Here is a 25,687-nt window from a genome sequence, read left to right on the forward strand (position 1 = left end):
TCTTTGGCTGAAGTTACTTCCTACTAATGCTCACTGGCTGAAGTTACTTTTTACTAATGCTCACTGGCTGAAGTTACTTCCTACTGAGGCTCACTGGCTGAAGTTACTTCCTACTAATGCCCATTGGCTGAAGTCACTTCCTACTAATACTCACTGGCTGAATTTACTTCCTATTATTGCTCAGAGGCTGAAGTTAATTCCTACTAATGCCCATTGGGTAAAGTTACTTCCTACTAATGCTCACTAGCTGAAGTTACTTCCTACTAATGCCCATTGGCTGAAGTTATTTTCTACTAATGTTCACTTGCTGAAGTTACTTCCTACTAATCTTCACTGGTTGAAGTTACTTCTTACTATTGTTTACTGGCTGAAATTACTTCCTACTAATGTTTACTGGCTTAAGTTACTTCCTACTAATGCTCACTGGCTGAGGTTACTTCCTTCTAATGCTCACTAGCTGAAGTTACTTTCTACTAATGCTGACTGGCTGAAGTTACTTCCTATGAATGTTTATGTCACGAATATCTCAGGATTCAGCTGCTAAGGAGTTAACTTTGTGTAGCTTGAACTCAAAACAGTTATTTGTTTTCAAGAAGAATTGTGTTTGTATTTTCTTTGAAGTGCCAGAAGCCCCCTAAATAGCCCACCAAATGTTATTGTGTATGCATTGAGTCATAAAACCACTCGAGATCTTAGTCCCAGAGATACACAGGATAAAGTTTATGGCTTAAGCTGTCAATAGAATGCCTGATGCAAAACAGGCCCTTCATTACAAAAACTGACCAGGTCACTGACAGGACATTGGTATATTATGTACATATGTGTGTTAAAACTGTTATAACCTTAAAGGAAGGTAAATATGACAACCTATGGCATATCTGATATCAAACCGATTCTCCCAATAAAACTAAAAGGTTCTAGATATGTAAATATAGAAATTTCTTACCTAGCAGGAATTATAATGGATTGTATAAATTCAGGCAAGAAATTAGTCTATTGAAGGTCATAAAGACAGGGGGGTTTCTTAGCCCGCCCAGGAGGGTGTGGTTAGGCAACCTGATCTGAAAAGTAGGTTTAAGAATCTTATTTCTCAACAATAAGATTGTCATTCTTACAAGGGGAGCTGCTGTACAGAAGTAAGGAGCCATCATTTTCATGCCATCCCCGGGCACAGAGCTTGAAGCTAGGAAAGTATTCAATTCTGTTTTTCTCCTTTTTATTTTAAAACACTGTTTGCGTGTGTAATTTTATTTGTAACAACTTTTTATTAATAATGCATTGTGCATAATATTTTTGGCATAATAAATAATTCCTTTATTAAGTTTGGCCTTTGTCTAATAATTGAACCACGTTACTGAAAGAGACTGGAATATTAGAACTGTATAATTTAGGTTATTTTCTGCTAAATTGTATTTCTAGAGTTAATGTGTAAAGTCTGGGTTTTTTTTCTTAGGATTTTCCCTTTAATACATTTTAAGTGGTGGCAGTATTGGAGCTATAGGTGACAGAAAAAGGGGGCTGATAACCCTTTCTGTGCCAAATAAGTGACTGGCGCAGGGTTGGATAACCTTGGTTCGTCACAGTTTACTAGCTGAAGTTACTTTCTAGTAATGCTCAATAGCAGAAGTTACTTCATACTAATGCTCAGTAGCTGAAGTTACTTCCTACTGATGCTCACTGGCTGAAGTTACTTCCTACTAATGCCCATTGGCTGAAGTTATTTTCTACTAATGTTCACTTGCTGAAGTTACTTCCTACTAATCCTCACTTGTTGAAGTTACTTCTTACTATTGCTTACTGGCTGAAATTACTTCCTATTAATGCTCAATGGCTGAAGTTATTTCCTACTAATGCTCATTGACTGAAGTTACTTCCTACTAATACTCATTGACTGAAGTTACTTCCTACTAATGCTCATTGACTGAAGTTACTTCTTACTAATGTTAATTGGCTGAAGTTACTTCTTAGTAATGCTCACTGGCTGAAGTTACTTCCTACTTCCTACTAATGCCTATTGGCAGAAGATACTTCCTACTAATGCTCACTGGCTGAAGTTCCTTTCTACTAATGCCCATTGGATAAAGTTACTTCCTACTAATGCTCACTGGCTGAAGTTACTTCCTAATAATGCCAATTGGCTGAAGTTACCTCCTACTAATGCCCATTGGCTAAAGTTACTTCTTACTAATGCTCACTAGCTAAAGTTATGTCCTACTAATGCCCATTGGCTGAAGTTACTTCCTACTAATCCTCACTGACTGAAGTTACTTCCCACTGTTGCTCACTGGCTGAGGTTACTTCCTACTAATGCTCACTGGCTTAAGTTACTTCCTTTAAATGCTCATTGGTTGAAGTTACTTCCTACTAATGCTCACTGGCTGAGGTTACTTCCTACTAATGCTCACTAGCTGAAGTTACTTTCTACTAATGCTCACTGGCTGAAGTTACTTTCTATGAATGCTCACTAGTTGAAGTTACTTCCTAGCAATGCTCAGTAGCTGAAGTTACTTCCTACTAATGCTTCCTAGATGAAGTTACTTCCTACCAATGCTCATTGGCTGAAGTTACTTCCTATTAATGCTCATTGGCTGAAGTTACTTGTTACCAATACTCACTGGCTGAAGTTACATACTACTAATGCTCAATGGCTGAAGTTATTTTCTACTAATGCTCATTGACTGAAGTTACTTCCTACTAATGCTCACTGGCACTTCCTACTGATGCCCGTTGGCTGAAGTTACTTCCTACTAATGCTCATTGCTGAAGTTACTTGTTACTGATGCTCACTGGCTGAAGTTGTTTCCTTTTAATGCTCATTGGCTGAAGTTATTTCCTACTAATGCTCAATGGCTGAAGTTACTTCCTACTAATGGTCATTGGCTGAAGTTACTTCATATTAATGCTCATTCACTGAAGTTACTTCCTACTAATGCTCATTGGCTGAAGTCATTTCCTACTAATGCTCACTAGCTGAAGTTACTTCCTACTGATGCCCGTTGGCAGAAGTTACTTGCTTCTAATGCCCATTGGCTGAAGTTACTTCCTACTTCCTACTAATGCCCATTAGCAGAAGTTACTTCTTACTAATGCTCACTGGGTGAAGTTACTTCCTACTAATGCTCACTGGATATAGTTTCTTCCTACTATTGCTCTTGGTTGACAGTTCACTGGCTGACAGTTACCTTCTACTAATGCTAATTGGCTGCCAATTACTTCCTACTAAGTTTCATTGGCTGGTAATTATTTACTACTAATGCACACTGGCTTAAGTTACTTCCTACTAATGCTCACTGGTTGAAGTTACTTCCTACTAATACTCACTGGATGAGGTTACTTCCTACTAATGTTCACTAGCTGAAGTTACTTCCTATGAATGCTTACTAGTTGAAGTTACTTTCTAGTAATGCTCAGTAGCTGAAGTTACTTCCTACTAATGCTCCCTAGATGAAGTTACTTCCTATTAAGGCTCACTGGCTGTAGTTACTTCCCACTAATGCTCATTGCCTGAATTTACTTGTTACTAATGCTCACTGGCTAAAGTTACTTTCTACCAATGCTCATTGGCTTAAGTTACTTCCTACTAATGCTCATTGGCTGAAGTTACTTCCTACTAATGCTCATTGGCTGAAGTTACTTGCTACTAATGCTCAATGGCTGAAGTTACTTCTTACTAATGCTCACTGGCTGAAGTTACTTCCTACTTCCTACAGATGCCCGTTGGCTGAAGTTACTTCTTACTAATGCTCATTGGCTGAAGTTACTTGTTACTGATGCTCACTGGCTGAAGTTACTTCCTATTAATGCTCATTGGCTGAAGTTATTTCCTTTAATGCTCAATGGCTGAAGTTACTTCCTACTAATGGTCATTGGCTGAAGTTACTTCCTACTAATTTTCATTGGCTGAAGTTACTTCCTACTAATGCTCACTGGCTTAAGTTACTTCCTACTGATGCCCGTCGGCAGAAGCTACTTCCTACTAATGCCCATTGGCTGAAGTTACTTTCTACTAATGCTCACTGGCTGAAGTTACTTTCTACTTCCTACTAATGCCCATTGGCTGAAGTTACTTTCTACTAATGCTCACTGGCTGAAGTTACTTCCTACTTCCTACTAATGCCCATTAGCAGAAGTTACTTCCTACTAATGCTCACTGACTGAAGTTACTTCCTTTTAATGCTCATTGGCTGAAGTAATTTCCTTTAATGCTCAATGGCTGAAGTCACTTCCTACTAATGGTCATTGGCTGAAGTTACTTCCTACTAATTCTCATTGGCTGAAGTTACTTCCTACTAATGATCACTGGCTTAAGTTACTTCCTACTAATGATCACTGGCTTAAGTTACTTCCTACTGATGCCCGTTGGCAGAAGCTACTTCCTACTAATGCCCATTGGCTGAAGTTACTTCCTACTAATGCTCACTGGCTGACGTTACTTCCTACTTCCTACTAATCCCCATTGGCAGAAGTTACTTCCTACTAATGCTCACTGACTGAAGTTACTTCCTACTAATGCTCAATGGCTTAAGTTACTTCTTACTAATGTTCATTGGATGAAGTTACTTCCTACTAATGCTCACAGGTTATAGTTTATTCCTACTATTGCTCTTGGTTGACAGTTCACTGGCTGACAGTTACCTACTACTAATGCTAATTGGCTGCCAATTACTTCCTACTTAGTTTCATTGGCTGGTAATTATTTACTACTAATGCTCATTGGCTGAAGTTACCTTCTACTAAGGCTCATTGAATGGCAGCTACTTCCTACTAATGATCATTGAATGAAAGTTACTTACTAATGTTCACTGACTGACAGTTCCTACTATTGCTTATTGACTTACAGTTACCTCTTATTAATGCTCATTGGCTTACTGTTGTCTCTTACTGATGCTCACTGGCTGACAGTCATTTCCAACTAATGCTCTTTGAATGACAATCATTTCCCACTAATGCTCACTGGCTGATAATTATTTCCTACTAATGCTCATTGTATGACAGTCATTTCCTACTAATGCTCATCGAATTAAACTTACTTCCTACTATTGCTTATTGGCTGACAGTTACCTCTTACTAATGTTCATTGGCTGGTTATCAGTTACCTCTTATTAATGCTCATTGGCTTACTGTTGTCTACAACTAATACTCGCTGGCTGACAGTTACCTCCTGCTATTGCTCATTGGATGACAATTACCCCCTACTATTGCTCATTGGCTGAGAGTTAACTACAATTAATGCTGATTGGCTTTCAGTTACCTCCTACTATTTCTAATTGGATGAACCAAAGTCAAGACGTATATCTGTGCAGCCACCAATTAGCAGCTAATCTCCCAGTAGCATATTGCTACTCCTGACTATCTAGGTATGCTTTTAAACAAGTGTTACTAAGAGAACATAACAAAGCAACTGTGATAATAGAAGTTGTTTAAACTGCATGCTCTATCTGAATCATGATAGTTTCATTTTGACTTTTCTGTCCGGTTAATTTCAGTGAGGTTCACATTGTGTATAACCTTTGGTACCAATACATAGTAGTGTTCTCTAGCACTCAGTGAGTTAAAGTGACATATTTGTATCAGTTAAAGTGACATATTTGTATTAATTTATTTTTTGTTTTAAAAAAGATTCAACATAAGATATAGAAAATACTATATTCATTCAGTTTGGACCTAGCTATTCATTTATTAATGTGAAAGAATTCTCTAAAAAGAAAGGAACTGCAATATCCCTCTAATACATTTTTGCCTTCTGTAGTCATTTTCTGTGGTGCGTTAAAGGGACATAACCCCCCCCCCAAAAAAAAAAATATTATTCTGATAGAACAAATAATTTAAACAACCTTCCAATTTACTTTTATTATCAATTTAGCATCATTCTCTTGGTAACTTTTATTTAAGAAGTAGCAATGCACTACTGGGAGCTAGCTGAACCCATAGGTAAGCCAATAAAAAGAGGTATATACAGTGCATCCACCAATCAGCAGCTAGCTCCCAGCTCCTGAGCCTACTTTGGTATCTATTTCAACAAAGAATACCAAGAGAATGAAGCAAATTAGATAAAGAAATGGATTGGAAAGTTTTTTAAAATTGAATTCTCTATCAGAATCAAGAAAGAAAATTTGGGGAATATATTAGCTAAGTGTGAAAGTTTCAGAACAGATTAACACCTTTGTTTTCAGTCATTTTTAAAGGCTGAATTCCTCACTACCACTTGCCTAAATCGGAAGACCCAATCTGCACTTATTACTGAAGTAGATAAGGTGATTATGGTAGTAGATAAGGTGTGCCACTGATAATTTGTTAGCAACCATTTCATTGTTTTGCAGTTCAATATCTACATTTATCTATATCACCTCAGCTGAAGCGAATTAGGGACATATATGAAGCAGGGTTGCAAAGCCTCTACACACATAAGTAAACATTTTCTATTACAATCTTAAAATGATTTATGGCAATTTATGTAATTAGTCTCAATTTTAGTATAAAGGAAAAACAAACCATGTAGACAGGTTGTAATTTCCACCCAGCTGCCTGTGAGAGATTTGCTTAACCTAACAACCTTTGAACTAATTTCACACATTTGTGTAAGCTTTCTACTCTTAAACCACAATAATCTAATAGATGCTTAGTTTCCTTTCAATGGCTTTGTAGTGAAGCTTAGCACAATTGACACAACTGGAAACTTCAGTTTGCTGCCGTGTGTCCTGCACTTAATAGGTTATGCATTCGCTTTCAGATGTCAAAAAACATTTATTTTAATTTGCGTCATAGACCAAAGTTTGGCAGAGAAAACTGTATGTAGTGGGTAGTTTCTATTGTAAAATATCACACTTAACTACACAAGGGTTACTGGGAATTTTTGAATACATATTCATGCATGAGGTATAAAATATTTACTGGAAAAAATGAGTATTAGATAACAAGGATCTTATAATATATGATATAATCTGATATAGCCTGATATCCAGTGATTTTTGGAAACCTTTCTATATTATTCATTTTTATGTCTCAGTTTTATCTTCAATTCTTATTCAAATAGTCTGACAATTGAGTTTTCATTCTAAATAATCATTGTTGAAGAAGCTTTTTACACCTGTTATCTTGTCAGGACCTGTAAGGAATACCAAAGTCAATATCTCTATACAAAGTAAATGGTTTAAAATAATTGTTTGTTTTATTGATGTATCGGAATTGTTTTGCCATTTGAAACTCCAGTAAAATATTTTATCTTTCTGTGACCAGTTAGGGACATATAAATTAGCTTCTGTACTTCTAAACCAATCACTTTGTTTCTGGGTCGAGACTCTGAATTCTGCAGAATGCACTTCAAACTCTAAGGGGCCGATTTACTAAAGTGCTGACGGATATGATACGATGTAGTGTATCATGTCCGCCACACATCGATAAATGCGATAAATGCATATGCTGTCGGCATTTATCATTGTACAAGCAGTTCTGGTAAGCTGCTTATGCAATGCCACCCTCTGCAGATTTGCAGCCGCTAGCAGGGGGTGTCAATCAGCCCAATCATATAGGATCGGACGGATTGAAGACTGCAACCTCAGAACCTCAGAAGCAGCTGACAAGTTATGGAGCAGCAGTCTTTAGAGCCTGAAGACTCACGGCGGAAACAGGGGCATCAAGCTCCATTTGGAGCTTGAAAATTCGGCCCCTTAGTGTCAGTGGGAAAAACACAGTTAGATAAAGTACAGGAAACAAGAAAAAATAAATAATAAAAATACTAAAAATATACATGCTGTAAGTTTGATGTAGTTTTTTTCACTAAAAATGTCTAAACATTTTGGGCCAGATTACACGTGGAGAGGTATTTAAAGGGACAGTCTAGTCCAAAATAAAATCCACTTGTAATCTGGCCCATAGTAGGCAGGAAAAAATATGGCCTCATCTCACATGAGCCCCCTGGGGTGGCAATGAGTAAGGAAGAAGAGCAGACAGATAGTAGTACCCTGTTTCCCTTAACTAAATTTAAAACTGTGTCCTTGGACATTTTTTAAAAAATGTTTAGAGGGACACTCAATCAAAATTAAACTTTCATTATTCAGATAGAGCAGCCATTTTAAACAACTTTCCAATTTACTTCCATTAACAAAATGTGTACAGTCTTTTTATATTTAAACTTTTTGAGTCACCAGCTCCTACTGAGCATGTGCAAGAATAAGTGTGTATGCATTTGTGAATGGCTGATGGCTAGCACATGGTACGTGTATGCATTTGTGATTGGCTGATGGCTATCACATGGTACAGGGGGAGTAGAAAAAGGCATAACTTTTAAAATTGTCAGAAAAAAATCTACTACTCATTTGAAGTTCAGACTAAGTGCTATTGCATTGTCTTGTTATCTTGCATTTGTTGATTATGCAAATCAGCTGTGTTGACTGGTCCTTTAATAAAGATGAATTTGTCTTTGGCCTTTAAAGCTTCAAACATACAAATGTGCAGCTCCCATGTATAAATAAATGTATATCCCTGATTTAAATAATCAATGTTCCTTTGCTATTCTAAATGGTTTCAAATGATAACTGTTACATTTTTTTACTGACTACTCCTAAAGTGTATACGATATTTTTAAGCTAAATTTACTTTTTAAGTCAAAACAAAATAAGTTAAATGATTGGCACAGAGAGGAGTGGAACACAAGACATAAAAAAGATTGATACGCACAACAGATTAAATACCTTACCGCAAAAGTAACTGAATGAAATTAATGACAATCGGATATAAAAATATAAAGTTTCCTTCCTTTCTATGTTATATTTCCTCCCCAAGCTGCATGACTTCATTTGATATGTATTTTATTTATTTTTTTATATTTAGCTAAAACAAAGGGACTCATGTAGTATTAGTTCATCAATTTTTACACTGGCATTTTAGAAAAAAATTTACAGTCAGAAAGAGGTGACTGTAAAATGGATGCGATACATTTAGAAAGTTTGTACCAATAAATGCAGCTCATCAAAGAGACAATAAACTGTAAAACGTACATATATATATATATAGAAGAGCACTAGTTAAATATGCTACACATATATTTTCCATTAAAATGTTTTACACTGTTTATTTTGATTATAGAATATGCATAACAGGTGGAATAGAAGTTCTTTGGCTCATAATGACAACTCCCACGACTCTATTTGTGGTGTGGACAGTTATATGTTGCACAAGCATTATAAAGAAATATAGATTTATTTTTTCAGCGTTAGAAACTCCATTTAAAAAAAAACAACAGAGGGTTAGAGAAGTCAAAACTAAACTTTTATGACTCAGAAAGAATGTATGTTTTTCTTTATTGTTGTCTCCTTTGTTAAAATGTGATGCCTTTCAAGGAAGGCATACTGGTGTAGGATTGTGAGCATGCAAGTGTCTTGAGTACTATGTGGTGGTAGCTTGTGTATCAGTTTTATGGATTCAACCTGTAGAGGGTGCTGTAGTTTCAACCACTATATGATAAAGCTCTGGGGCAAAGTAGCCTAGTGAGCATGAGAGCTGTATAGCTAGAAGCACTGTTTAATAAAGAAAACTGAACCCAAACTGTAGATAGAAGTTATATCAAAGCTGTTGGTGTTTTCTGATGTCATTCAGCACTGCTTGATGCAACTCCATCTACAATTGCTCAGGTGCACATTCCTGAGCTATTAAACAGTGGGGAACTGTGTTTGAAACAGTAAATTTGTGTTGGCATTGGATGTTGGCGTGAAAACAACAAAACAGTTGAAAGGACATTGAATTCAAATGTAATTCCCTTTTAAGGGCTAGATTACAAGCGGCATTCTAAAAGTTACGCACTAGCGATAATGGGTTTATAGGGGCTTTTTTTTGCACAATAGATGGATCGCTCATATTAGAATTTTAACGGAAATGCGAACAAGTGAGCACAATTGCAATTTACGCTACAATGATTACCATGACCTCAGAGCTCTGGTTAAATGTTTGGGGAAAAAAAGTGTCACAAAACACATCAAAAATATATTAAAGGGACAGTCTACACCAGAATTTTTATTGTTTTAAAAGATAGATAATCCCTTTATTACCCATTCCCCAGTTTTGCATAACCAACACAGTTATAATAATATACTTTTAACCTCTGTGATTATCTTGTATCTAAGCCTCTGCAAACTGTCCCTTTATTTCAGTTCTTTTGATAGACTTGCAGTCTAGCCAATCAGTCCCTGCTCCCAGATAACTTCACGTGCACGACCACAGTGTTATCTATATGAAATACGTGAGCTAACACCCTCTAGTGGTGAAAAACTGTTAAAATGCATTCTGAAAAGAGGTGACCTTCAAGGTCTAAGAAATTAACATATGAACCTCCTAGGTTAAGCTTTCAACTAAGAATACCAAGAGAACAAAGCAAAATTGGTGATAAAAGTAAATTGGAAAATTGTTTAAAATTACATGCTCTATCTGAATCATGAAAGTTTATTTTGGCCTAGACTGTCCCTTTAAATATAGTAAATACAGTTACACTCATAATAACACTATCTAATACAAATTATTTAAAAAAAAATATTGCATAAAAAAAGTTATAAGGGCTCAAAGAAATGAGGTCTCACTGCAAATGCAGTATTTTAATGGTGATATATATACTATGCATATATATAAAAAAAAAGTATGCCTCTTTATGTGTAGCAAAAAATAATGTTCTGGGAATCCAAAACTTCAGGAAAGTTAAACTAAAAATACTCACAAGACTGTTCATATTTTATGTCCCTAAGCTTCAATACAATGCAAATTTTACTAACAACATAATTTAAAACATTTACATTGTAAGCGGATCTTTTGCAATGCAGTTCTTCAATTAAAAAATGTCCCTTTAAATATATCCAAGAGAGGGGAGCAGTATGAATATTAGAAGAGTGGTGGGTTAATTATATTGTTAATGGCTCATTCAATGAATCTGTTATGCTAAATAGATAGGATATTCAAAGATACTGTTCCTTTAAGTTTACAGAGGAGCAAATTCATTCATAAAAAATGTTTCTGCTAAAAGGATGCGCGTTTTCCTGCAAAGTCACAAAGAACAAATCATCAAAGGAAGTACCTCCTCATATGGAATTTCCTTTTATTAGAATCTATGCCAAGACTAGTTAGTTGCACAGTTGAAAAATTCAAATCCTAAAAACATTTTACACTTTTCCCACAGAGATTATAGAAATATAAGATTATAAAGTGTGGAATTCAAGATGCTGATATGTTTAAGTCAGCTGGCAAGTTGCATCAAACAGTTGATTAGTAATAGAAAAAGCCTAAATGGATTTGATTTTGTAGATGACACATGTAAAGGGTATGAGGAGTTTACAGTACAGTTTGAATTTAAAGTGACATTCTAATTTCCAGTGATCATAATCCTAAAATGCCATCAAATAACCACTAAATACAGAAGAATGCAATAAGTGATAAATACACAACAAAAGACAATGCAGTAGCACTCACTTTGAATTGAGCAGTAGAATATTTTCTGGCAAATTTCAAAGTTAATCTGCTTTTTCCTCCCACTGTATCAGGTGACAGCCATCAGCCAATCACAAAATGTATATATGTATATACTGTTTACTTGTCCCGCTTTTTTTTTTTTTTTTTTTTAAATATAATTATGTAGCTCTGATGGGCCCCCCTTAGCCCCCAAACTCCCTGATCTCCCCCAAACAGCTCTAGAACCCTACCCCGCTACCTATTTGCTGCCTTGGGTACTGGCAGCTGTCTGCCAGTACCTATTTTGCCCCCCCCCCTTTTTTTTTTTTTTTTTTTAAATAAACATAATTTTTCTGTAGTTTAGCAGTCCCCCCTCAAAACCCTCTCCCTATCCCCCTCCCAGATCCTACAATCTTTATTTCCCCCCCTCCCTCTCCCTCCTTCCCATTCATTTTAATTGGTGGCAGTGGCTGCAGCGTGCGCGCCCCTTGCAGGCCCCCCCCCCCAGCACGCTCCCAGCACCCGGCGTGTACATTACACATACAGGAACCTGATGCCGGGTAGCGATGGGCCGTCCACCTGCCTCCTTGCTAATGCTCCCACCCACCAATGATGATCCGATCGGCACCATCGCTACCAGTGCAGAGAGGGCCACAGAGTGACTTTCTCTGCATCGGTTTGTAAAAAAATGGTATTGCAGGATGCCTCAAGATCGAGGCATCACTGCAATACCATAAAAGCATTTGGAAGCGATCAGGATCACTTCCACTGCTTGAAAGACCAGAGGACGTGACAGGAACGTCCTTGGTCATTAAGGGTCTTTTTTTGTAGGACATTCCTGGCATGTCCTCGGTGGTTAAGGGGTTAAAGTAAAAGTCAATCCTAGCGTTTTACAAATTCTAGGATTGACTATTGAAACAAATAAAGGGGACTTTCATTCATGAAGTATAAGATACTTCATATAGAAAGCTCCTTTATTTGTTTCAATCGATTGCTGTTTTTAGCTGCTACAGCAGCCCACGGCTAAAAATTTTTTTGCTAAGAGGTGACGTTTTCACCTCTTAGCCAATAGCCGTGAGGTAAATCCGGCTTGGCGCCCATGGGAGCCGGATTTACCACACGGCTTTTAGCTAAGAGATGAAAACTTCACCTCTTAGCAAATTATTATTTTAGACCCAATGCCTAAACTTCAAATGAATAGTAGATATTTTTCCGACAAATTTCAAAGTTATGTCTATTTCCACTCCTCCTGAATCATGTGACAGCCATCAGCCAATCACAAATGCATATATGTATGTTCTGTGAATTCTTGCACATGCTCAGTAGGAGCTGTTGATTCAAAAAGTGTAAATATTAAACGACTGTGCACATTTTGTTAATGGAAGTAAATTGGAAAGTTGTTTAGAATTGCATGCTCTATATAAATCATAAAAGTTTAATTTTGACTTGAATGTCCCTTTAAATATACCCTATCTACTGTTCTTTAAAAATATAAGAAGATGAAAAATTAAAAATAACTTTTGTCCTTCAACTATTCAACTTTGGCTTAGCAACAGAATAAAGGCTATTATGCAGGATGTTACTAAATGATTCCCTGTATTCTGCCCTGCACAGATGTATTATATCCTCTAATATGCAAGAGCTCATTTTATAACAAGGTCGCTGTATTTATTTTGGTACATATAAGATATCAGTAGTAGAGCTATCACTGTTGGTTGATGATACAAAAGAAAGTCAAACATCCGTTTCGGCTGTTAAACAATAAATGATTGTTAGTGTAAGTCTTAGTCATAAAGCAAACTCATATTTTATAAAACTGCACCATAAAAATGTGTCAATAGAGCTGATATGTTCTTACAGATTATCAATGTGTGAATGTCACTACATCACATTAAATCTTTATTTTTATTTTTTTATGTTTATAAATCTCCATCCCTTAAAAGGAAATGAAAGTTAAAATTAAATTACATTTTTAACAGCCTTTTCAATTTTATTTGTATTATCAAAAGTAGTTTGCTTACTATTCTTTGTTGAAAGGGATACTTAGGTAGGCTCAGGAGCAGAAATGCACTACTAGGGGCAAGCAACTGATTGCTGGCTGCACATATAGGCCTCTTGTAATTCACTTACCAGATGTGTTCAGCTAGCTACCAGTAGTGCATTAAACACATTGTTGGATGCAAGCAATACGATAATAATAAAATGATCTAACTGAAAGGGACTTAAAGGGACAGTCTAGTCAGAATTAAACTGTCATGATTCAGATGGCATGTAATTTTACACAACTTTCCAGTTTACTTTGATTATCAAATTTATTTGCTCTCTTGGTATTCTTTGTGGAAAGTTAAACTTAGTTTGGCTCATATGCTAATTTGTCATTGAACTGTCATTTATCTCAGTGCATTTTGATTTTTTTTACAGCTAGAGGGCGTTAGTTTATGTGTGCCATATAGATAACACTGTGCTCATACCCATGGAGTCAGCACTGATTGGCTAAAATGCAAGTCTGTCAAAGGAACTGAAATAAGGGAGCAGTCTGCATATGCTTAGGTACAAGGTAATCACAGAGGTACAAAGTATATTAATGTAACTCTGTTGGTTATAAAAAACTGGGGAATGGGTATTAAAGGGATTATCTATCTTTTTAAACAATAAAAATTTCTGGAGTAGACTGTCCCTTTAAGTAAAATTCAGTGATTTAAATGGAAGGGACAGTCTAGTCAAAATTAAAGTTTCATGATTCAAAAAGGGCATGTAATTTTAACCAACTTTCCATTTTATTTTTATCACATTTTCTTTGTTCTTTTGGTATTCTTAGTTGAAAGCTAAACCTAGGTAGTCTCATATGCTAATTTCTAAGCCCTTGGAGCCTGTCTCTTATCTCAGGGCAGTTTTTCACAGCTAGAGGGTGTTAGTTAATGTATACCAGATAGATAACATTGTGCTCATGCACGTGGAGTTACCTAAGAGTCTGCACTGATTGGCTAAAATACAAGTCTGTTAATAGAACTGAAATTAGGGGGCAGTCTGCAGAGTCTTAGATACAAGCTAATTACAGAGGTAAAAAGTATATTAATATAACCTTGTTGGTTGTGCAAAACTGGGGAATAGGTAATAAAGGAATTATCTATCTTTTTAAACAAAAATTCTAGAGTAGACTGTCCCTTTAAAACAGTGTTTCATCATAGAAACATAGACAGTTGACTTTTACACTAGAACATTTTCTTTGTGCACTTTTATGTCCATTTAAATAAATAATTAAAGTTGCGTTCATTCATTCATGGACATTCCCCATTTTGCTCCAGAGGAGAATATAGCCAGTGATTGGTGCATATACATATATTCCTGTTTCTTATTTGTGTGCCAATCTTTGATATCTAAAAGCATGTAAAGCTTTTATTTGGTTAGCAAATTGTGCATAGTTTTACAGTCCTTGGGCTCCTTGAAAAGTTGCTTGGTCAAATTTATGTTATCTCTTCTGCTGTGGCCAATTAGGATCAGATATAAATGAAAACCCAATAAAGCAATCACTGTTTTCAGATCATGGTTCTAAAGTCTGTGGGATGCACTCTCAGTTGGAAGAGGAAAACAAACACATTTCTTAAATAAAGTGGCACCACTAATATAATTAAATTAAATTATCATTATAATTATTATTAACAATTCCAAGACTTCAAATATGTATATGACTTGTATTTAACTTCCTTTAACTTAAGGATATTGCAGGATATCAAGGTATGCTCTTGTAGCTCTGTTTAGACTCTGTGACAGTCTGATGTATTACAAACAGAGCTGTCACTGAGCCTATGCAGAGCTACAGGTGCTCTCTGTCCTATTCTGCAATAGAGCATGTGGTATTGATTCTGATTGGCTGTACGGCCAGTTGTGCTTCAAGTTAAAAAAAAACTAAAGCTACTGGTGCTTGGGGTAAAAAGGTGGGCAAAATACATATTGAAAGCACGTGGGTTTAATGTACATTTATGGGAGGGTTACATTTTGAGTTCATTGTCCCTTTAAAGGGACATGAAACCCCAAAAAATGTCTTTCATGATTCAGACAGAGAGTGCTATTTTAAAAAACTTTCCAATTTACTTCTATTATCTAATTTGCTTTGTTCTCTTGGTATCCATTTTTTAAAAGCATACCTAGGTAGCCTCAGGAGCTGGGCGCTGAACATATATGCCTCTTGTTATTGGTTTACCGATGTGTTCAGCTAGCTCCCATTAGTGCTTTGCTGCTACTGCAATAAAGGATACTAAGAAAACTAAACAAAATTGATAAAAGAAGTGTATACTCTGAATCATGAAAGAATCATTTTGGGTTTCATTTCCTTTTAAAGTGAAGGTTCATTTTAATGAATTAGTGCCCAGTTTTTAATAAACCTATTAAAAACGAGGGCACTTTAATTCATCAAAATTGACATTTCACTGTTTTCTTCAAAAACTTACCTTTTAATCCTGAATGCCACTCCAGCAATTCCCCCGGCCGTCGGATGTCTCTGCAGACGTCAGAAATGACAAATCAGGATTCCTCCAATCACAGCTTCCCCCCAGGGGAATCTTGGCCTGATGCAACGCTGTGATTGGAGAAACCCGGATACGTAATTTTGGACTCGCAAAGACGGCTTGCGACGGGCGGAGGAATTGCTGGAGCGGCTGCCACGATTAAAAGGTACGTTTTTGAAGAAAACGAGTGAAATATCAATTTTGATGAATTAAAGTGCCCTTGTTTTAATAGGTTATTAAAGACCGGGCACTAATTCATCAAAAAGGACCTTCACTTTAAGTCACATTCTTGTAGCAAGCTATTGGATTTATTTGCTATGCATGTACCATTTGGAAATGGGCAATTTTTTTGTTGTAAAGTTTATGAGTCGTACAACTTAAAGATGTTTGTGCCCTAAAAAGAACTTCACCTATTTATAAGGTCCATATTACAAGTAGAGCTCTATTGATGGCGCAGGGTACGCTATCAATATCTCAGGCCCGCTCTATGCGTAGCGCACAAACTGCATGGTTAAAAATAATTAGCAGATAATGTTTAGCATGGCTGACATCTCTTTAGTGTGCCATATACTTTCAATGAGTAGGGCAGAAGTGCAAAACATCGCTCATATCACAAGTTGTGAGTTACTTGTTGCGCTCGAGCACAACACATAACAGCGCTTTATATCATTAAACTCAACTGGAGATCTGAAGTTAAGTGTAAGGACTAGAATATAAGTATGTTAAGACACAAGTAAAACATATTCAAATAAAATATTACACATGTACACATACATTTTCATATACATACACACACACTAATAAATATATATACAATATACTGTATAAACACTTTTGAGCCCTTCCAAGTCAAACACCTTGTCATATACCATATCCCTTTAAAACAATATTAACAGCACTTTATTTTTATTTGAAAAATATAAATAGAGAAAAATGTTTTATGCTTCACTCAATAAAAAATATTATTTTGTTATACACTGATTCTATTTCTATTAGCTTTACTAATTTTTAATGTTGTTGACATAAACTACTTATGGGGGGTGGCATTTCTTGCAGGCCCACCAGTATTTAGTTGGAGAGGCTACAATGGTAGGGGCAGATCAGGCATGCAGTGGGTGGGCTAGAAGCGGAAACAGGAGGAGCTGTGAGGGCCCCCAGCAGTATGGTTAGAAAACAGTGGCACATGGGAGGACCAGTTATTATGCTGGGGGGGATAATGACCCCACCTGTCCCCTCTGCAGCACACACCACATATTTTACATTTCCTTATATTTTCCTGTGTTAGATATTAAAACATTATAAGCAGACCATATTTTGCCCTCAAAAGTGCTAAGCATATAATTGTGTACTTTCCTTTTTTGCATCTTCAATACTGTAAAACTTGGAGGCTTTTAATAAAAAGGAAAACCACAGGAATGTTTATTTAGTTGAATAAATGCATTTCAACATAAAGTAGGCGTGGGCTTATTGCATTAATAGCTCATTTTGTGTATTTTATGTTTAAATATTCAAAGCATTTCTAAACATTAACTTTATTGTTTTATCTTGCGTTAGGACTGGCAATGGGAATTCTTTTTAAACCTGTCATTGATTATTTTAAGTGTTTTGATCACAAATGCATTTTTTATTCAAATAATTTATCAGTAAAAGGATGTCTGAGTCACTGAAGTTTCCAGTTCATGCTTGCTTTCTTCTTTGGAAAAGAGGCAAAGGTTATTTAGCCGTTAAATAAAAAGAACACGCAGTATGTTAGCAAGAGCAGGAATGTAAATAGAGGTGGAAGACACAATTTTATTATAAGAGCTGTAAAAACTACTTAAGATTACATAATTTTATTAGTTTTGCATAACAATTTGCATAGTCTTTCTAAAAAAACGTATTCACGTATTTATCTTTGTTTTACTTACTTCTGCCATTATTATTTAAAGGGACATGGAACTAAAATTAAACTCTTATGATTCAGTAAGAGCATGACATTTTAAGACACATTCAAAATAATTTTCATTATAAAATGTACTTTGTACTCTTTTGGTATTATTTTTTGAAAAGCATATGTGCATATCCTCAGCAATAACAATGGTCTACTGGGAGCTATCTGGTGATTGGTGGCTTCACACATTTGACTTCTGTCATTGGATTCCATTTACCAAGCAGCGATTGCTGCTTCGGAGACCTGTTGTTTCAATCTTGCCTGAAATGATAGTTAAGTAGCAGCAGTCTTAGGCCTCTATTTATCAAGCCGTCAACCGCAAATACACTGGAAGTCCGCAGTGTATTTGTGGCGAGGCTGATTCGCCATAGTTATCAAGCCCTACAGACTAGCAAAAGTAGAATTTAGTGACGTAACATACGATCCGCCGGACTCAGTCCGACACAGATTGATGCTTACGTCACTCCAGATGTTCCAAACGCAAGTTCGGCACAATCTGACTACTTTTGGTAGTTATCAAAGAAGAACCAGGTATGCTCGCCACTATTCCGGCCCAGCATACCTGGTTTTCAATCCGCCGCCCTGGAGGCAGCGGATCCCATAGGAATCAATGGGAGTCGGACAGCAGCGAAAGCTTATTCCTATGGGAAGTGTCTGCACCTAACACCATAACATGTACCCAAAGTCTAAACACCGCTAATCTGCCCCCCCTACACCGCCGCCACCTACATTATACGTATTAACCCCTAAACCGCCACTCGCAGACCCCGCCGCAACTAAATAAAATGTTTAACCCCTAAAGCGCCTCTCCCGGACCTCGCCGCAACTAAATAAAATGTTTAACCCCTAAACCGCCACTCCCGGACCCCGCCCCCCCTACATTAAAGTTATTTACCCCTATCCTACCCCCCTACACCACCGCCGCCTACATTAGAGTTATTAACCCCTTTCCTGCCCCCCCTACACCGCCGCCCCCTACATTAAAGTTATTAACCCCTATCCTGCCACCCCTACACTGCCGCCACCTACATTAAAGTTATTAACCCCTATCCTGCCCCCCCTACACCGCCACCACCTACATTAAAGTTATTAACCCCTACCCTGCCCCCCTACACTGCTGCCACTATATTAAAGTTATTAACCCCTAAACCTAAGTCTAACCCTAACACTCACCCTAACTTAAATATTATTTAAATTAATCTAAATAAAATTACTATTATTAACTAAATTATTCCTATTTAAAACTAAATACTTACCTGTAAAATAAACCCTAAGATAGCTACAATATAACTAATAATTACATTGTAGCTATTTTAGGGTTTATTTTTATTTTACAGGCAACTTATTTTATTTATTTTAACTAGGTACAATAGTTATTAAATAGTTATTAACTATTTAATAGCTACCTAGTTAAAATAAATTCAAATTTAACTGTAAAATAAATCCTAACCTAAGTTACAATTACACCTAACACTATACTACAATTAAATAAATTAAATACAATTACCTACAATTAAATAAAATTAACTAAAATTAACTAAAGTACAAAAAAAACACTAAATTACAGAAAAAAAATTACAAGAATTTTAAACTAATTAAACCTAATCGAAACCCCCTAATAAAATAAAAAAATCCCCCCAAAATAATAAAATTCCCTACCCTATACTAAATTACAAATAGCCCTTAAAAGAGCCTTTTGCAGGGCATTGCCCCAAAGTAATCAGCTCTTTTACCTGTAAAAAAAGAAATACAACCCCCCCAATATTAAAACCCACCACCCACACACCCAACCCTACTCTAAAACCCACCCAAACCCCCCTTAAAAAAACCTAACACTAACTCCCTGAAGATCACCCTACCTTGAGACGTCTTCACCCAGCCGGGCACAAGTGGTCCTCCAGAGGGGCAGAAGTCTTCATCCTATCCGGGCAGAAGAGGACATTCAGACCAGCAGAAGTTTTCATCCTATCCGGGCAGAAGAGAACATCCAGACCGGCAGAAGGCTTCATCCAGGCGGCATCTTCTATCTTCTTCCATCTGACGAGGAGCGGCTCCATCTTGAAGACATCCGACATGGAGCATCCATCGATCCTGAAGACTAAATGACAAATGACGGTTTCTTTAAATTACATCATCCAAGATGGCGCACCTTGAATTCCGATTGGCTGATAGAATTCTATCATTGGAACAGCCAATAGAATGCGAGGTCAATCCTATTGGCTAATTGGATCAGCCAATCGGATTGAACTTCAATTCGATTGGCTGATTGCATCAGCCAATAGGATTTTTTGTACCTTAATTCCGATTGGCTGATAGAATTCTATCAGCCAATCAGAATTCAAGGGACACCATCTTGGATGATTTCATTTAAAGGAACCGTCATTCGTCGTTTAGTCGTCGGGATCGATGGATGCTCCGCGTCGGATGTCTTCAAGATGGAGCCGCTCCTCGTTGGATGGAAGAAGATAGAAGATGCCGCCTGGATGAAGCCTTCTGCCGGTCTGGATGTCCTCTTCTGCCCGGATAGGATGAAGACTTCTGCTGGTCTGGATGTCCTCTTCTGCCCGGATAGGATGAAGACTTCTGCCACTCTGGAGGACCACTTGTGCCCGGCTGGGTGAAGATGTCTCAAGGTACGGTGATCTTCAAGGGGTTAGTGTTAGGTTTCATTAAGGGGTGATTGGGTTGGTTTTAGAGTAGGGTTGGGTGTGTGAGTGGTGGGTTTTAATGTTGGGGGGTATTGTTTTTTTTTACAGGTAAAAGAGCTGATTACTTTGGGGCAATGCCCCACAAAAGGCCCTTTTAAGGGATATTTGTAATTTAGTATAGGGTAGGGAATTTTATTATTTTGGGGGGATTTTTTTAATTTATTAGGGGGCTTAGATTAGGTGTAATTAGTTTAAAATTCTTGTATTTTTTTATTTTCTGTAATTTAGTGGGGGGGGGGGTTGTACTTTAGTTAATTTTAGTTAATTGTAATTAGTTTTATTTAATTGTAGTTAATTTATGTAATTAATTTAATGATAGTGTAGTGTTAGGTGTAATTGTAACTTAGGTTAGGTTTTATTTTACAGGCAATTTTGTCTTTATTTTTGCTAGGTAGTTATTAGTTAATAACTATTTAATAACTATTGTACCTAGTTAAAATAAATACAAAGTTGCCTGTAAAATACAAATAAATCCTAAAATAGCTACAATGTAATTATTAATTATATTGTAGCTATCTTAGGGTTTATTTTATAGCTAAGTATTTAGTTTTAAATAGGAATTATTTAGTTAATAATATAAATATTTATTTAGATTTATTTTAATTATATTTAAGTTATGGGGTGTTAGGGTTAGACTTAGGTTTAGGGGTTAATTACTTTATTATACTGGCGGCGGTGTAGGGGGGCAGGATAGGGTTTAATATGTATAATGTTGGAGGCGGTGGGCTCCGGGAGTGGCGGTTTAGGGGTTAAAAAATTTATGTAGGTGACGGCGGTATAGGGGGCGGCAGATTAGGGGTTAATATGTATAATGTAGGTGGTGGCGGGGTCCGGGAGCGGCGGTTTAGGGGTTAATATATTTATTATAGTTGCGGCGTGGTCCGGGAGCCGCGGCTTAAAGGTTAATAACTTTATTTAGGTGCGGGGGGCTCCGGGAGCGGCGGTATAGGGGTAAAACAGTATATTATAGTGTGGGTGCTTAGTGACAGGCTAGCAAGAAAGCTGCGAATAAGCCGATGAGCAGCGAGATCGATGACTGTTAGTTAACAACAGTCCGCTGCTCATCGCACCGTACTTGGTGCGTGGCTTTTTGACAGCTTTCTTGATAAATTTGGCAAACATATTCTGGTCCGCGGCGGCGATGTTAGGCAAGCTTAGGCGAGCATATTGGGGCCGTCGAATGCAGGTAAGTAGACAGCTTGATAAATAGAGGCCTTAGAATCACTGCTCTTTAAGCTGTACGCCATCTAAAATGTGTTGGATTGAAATCATCCTGAACCGATCTGATTGGGATGATTAACAGCCTCTGCTTTTGAACGATTGGCCGCCAGCAAGCAGTGGGCGGCATTGTACGAGCATTGCTGATGCAATGCTTGAGTAATTTTAAATTCGGATAGCATATGCTTTCTGCTTGCAGCAAAGTCCAGCAGACATCATTTGCGGTAGTGAATCATGACTGCTTGACCAATAATAAATGGAGCGCATCGGCTTATCAGGATTGTTCAACTAGTTCTTAGTAGTGTATTGCCATTTCAGAGCTGTCTTTAACTATGTGTTTAATCCATTTGAAGGGTTTTAACACATAATTATGTGCAAGTAAAAATGCAATAATAAAATACTCTATAACATATTAGCACATTTTTTCCCCCTTTTATGTCCCTTTAATTCTTTTGCTCATGCACAGCACAACAAAACTCATTGGTGACTAACTCAAAGTGAGATAAATAGACCTATACCCCATTGTCCTTTGGGCCTTTTGTGACTTATTTTCATTTCACTGATTAAAGGGACAGTCAACCATAGAATTGTTATTGTTTTAAAAGATAGATAATCCCTTTATTACTCATTCCTCAGTTTTGCATAACCAACACAGTTATATTAATGTACTTTTTACCTCTGTGATTACCTTGTATCTAGTAACCTTCTTCCAGCCCCCTGATCACATGACTGTGACTGTTTATTATCTATTGTCTTAAATTTAGCATTGTATTGTGCTAGATCTTAAATAACTTTCTGTGCCTGAACACAGTGTTATCTATATGGCCCACGTGTACTTTCTGTCTCTTTGTGTTGAAAAGAGATTTAAAAAGCCTGTGATAAGAGGCAGCCCTCAAAGGCTTAGAAATTAGCATATGAGCCTACCTATGTTTAGTTTAAACTAAGAATACCAAGAGAACAAAGCAAATTTGATGATAAAAGTAAATTGGAAAGTCAATTAAAATTAAAAGTCCTATCTGAATAATGAAAGTTTAATTTATACTTGACTGTCCCTTTAAGCCTATAAAGACTGAAATGTAGTTCTGAGGTTTAGCTGTGCATTCAGAGGACAATTTGCTTTTGCCTTACTTTTTTAATGGGATCAGACTGATACAATAAACAATTGTCCCTTTAACAAAAACAAACAAACAAAACAAAATAAATGCATGGTGGAGCAAACTTTAGGTGATTAATGTGTGCTGTTACCATAGAGAGAGAGAGAGAAACATAGAAACATAGAATTTGACGGTAGATAAGAACCAAAAAGGCCCATCAAGTCTACCCATATTACATGTTATTTTTTCTTAGGATAGATAGCCTTATGCATGTCCCAGGCATTTTTAAATTCCTTTACAGTCTTTGTGTTTACCACCTCAAATGGAAGTTTATTCCATGAATCCACCACCCTTTCTGTAAAAAAATGCTTCCTCAAATTTCTCCTGAATCTGCTACCCTCTAACTTTAGATTGTGACCCCTTGTTTTGGCATTTATTTTTTTGTGAAAAATGCTTTCAGCTTCTATTTTATTAAGTCCCTTCATATATTTGAAGGTTTCTATCATGTCACCTCTTTCCCTATAGAGGCGTAACTAGAAACCACAGGGCCCAGGTGCAAGAATCTAAGAAGCCCCCCCCCCCCCACCCCACAACCCAACCCAAAAAAAGTGAATTTGATATATATATATATATATATTTTAATATATCATTAAAACACAGAAACCCTGTGCCCACAGTCTGTAAGATGGTCTGACCCCCTATTACTGTATTTAGTGACACTGTTTAACCCACCAGTACTGTAAATAGTGAGTCAGTGATACAGTCTGTAATCTGCCGGTGAGCTGGCTGGCCTAACCCTAACCGCCCCAGTACTTTATAAAGTGACCACAGTAGTCTGTGACATGGTCCAGCCCCCCCGTACTGTATATAGTGGTACTGTATAGACTGACACTGTTTACCTCCTGCCCCCCCCCATGCTGTAGTAACAAGGTCTGTAATTTGCTGGTTCCACAAACATACACACATACACACACACATACATGCATAAATACACACACAGTCACATACATACAAACACACACACATAAACACCAATGGGTAAAACAGAAACACTAACCCCTGTAGTCAGGGACACTAGTGAAGCATCATGTCACACTCACATGATATCAGTGCAGGCAGTGGCAGGTCAACGTTTTTTATTGTAATTTTTTTTTAATTAATTTTTTTTTTTTAAGCTGGGCCCCACCCTTGGGGGCCCAGTCGCAATTGCGACCTCTGCACCCCCTGTAGTTTCGCCTCTGGCTGTTACACATAAATGTTACTCAGGGGGGAATACTTTAAATACTTAGAGAATTTACACTATTTACAATATTTAGGAAGGAAAGGATTCAAAAGTTCAATTTAAACTATTTAATAACAATTTAGCAATGTCCTCGTCATTTGATTGATTCCAGTGCCAGCCAATAAGTATGTAAGCCTCCCTTTGTTCTTGGGCAGTCCTGCCTCCCTAAAAAAATATATATATAATTCTTTTTGTGCTGATTCTGGGTTATAGCAGTAGCACTAGCTGCTACTTTAAATGTATTTAAAGTGTCAGTAAACATTAAAAATAATGTTATATAATTCTGCACATAGTGCAGAATTATATAACATTATATTAGCGTAATCTTTATAAAACAAAATTTCCCCTTTGAAGTTTAAAAAAACCTGCTGTTTTACAGACCCGCTCTGTGTGATCTGCTGAGCGGGTCTGTTTTTTTCAAACAGCGCATCGGGCCAGCTGTATAGTCACAGCCCGGCCCGACCGCGCCATAGCACTAAGTGCAGCTCGCTCCTGCTCTGTCAGACAGCGAGCGGGTCTGTAAAACAGCAGGTTTTTTTTTTCAAATTCAAAGGGGAAATTTGTTTTATAAAGATTGCGCTAATATAATGTTATATAGTTCTGCACTATGTTCAGAATTATATAACATTATTTTTAAGGTTTACTGTCCCTTTAAATTTCTGCTGCTGTCCAGCAGCTCCTCTGCTGCCTGAAGAAATTCTTCATATATGAAATAGTGGACAAATGGATTGTTGCTAACAAACAATTCAGATCCCTCCCTTCAGGAATATAGTGCAAAACAAAAGATAATGTTTGTGATTTGCCAGAAACCTTTTTTTTCCCCCTTTGCTTTAAAGGGACATGAAACCCATATTTTTTACTTTTATGATTCAGATAGAGAGTACAATTTTAAACAGAATTCCAATTTACTTAAATTATCTTATTTGCTTCATTCTTTAGATATCCTTTGTTGAAGAAATAGCAATGCACACGGGTGAGCCAATCCCACAAGGCATCTATGTGCAGCCACCAATCAGCAGCTACTTAGCCTATTTAAATGTGCTTTTCAACAAAGAATATCAAGAGAACGAAGCAAATTAGACCCTAGGGGGCCAATTTGATGCCCCTGAAGGCTTGCCGGAAAAAGAAGTTATGAAGCAACGGTCTAAAGACCCCTGCTCCATAACTTGTCCGCCTGCTCTGAGGCCGCGGACAGAAATCAACCTGATCCTATACGATCGGTTTGATTGATACCCCCTGCTAGCGGCCGATTGGCCGCAAATCTGCATGGGATCGGCATTGCCCCAGCAGCTCACAAGAACTGCTGGTGCAATGATAAATTCTGACAGCGTATGCTGTCAGCATTTATCGATGTGCGGCGGACATGATATGCTACATCGTATCATGTCCGCTCGCACATTAATAAATATACCCCTAGAAGTAAATTGGAAAGTTTTTTTAAATTGCTTGCTCTTTCTAAATTATGAAAGAAAAAAATTGGGTTTCATGTCCCTTTAAGTTGGCTTCTGCATGACTATACCCCA

This window comes from Bombina bombina, chromosome 5 (genome assembly GCF_027579735.1).
Source record: "Bombina bombina isolate aBomBom1 chromosome 5, aBomBom1.pri, whole genome shotgun sequence".
NCBI lineage: Eukaryota > Metazoa > Chordata > Amphibia > Anura > Bombinatoridae > Bombina > Bombina bombina.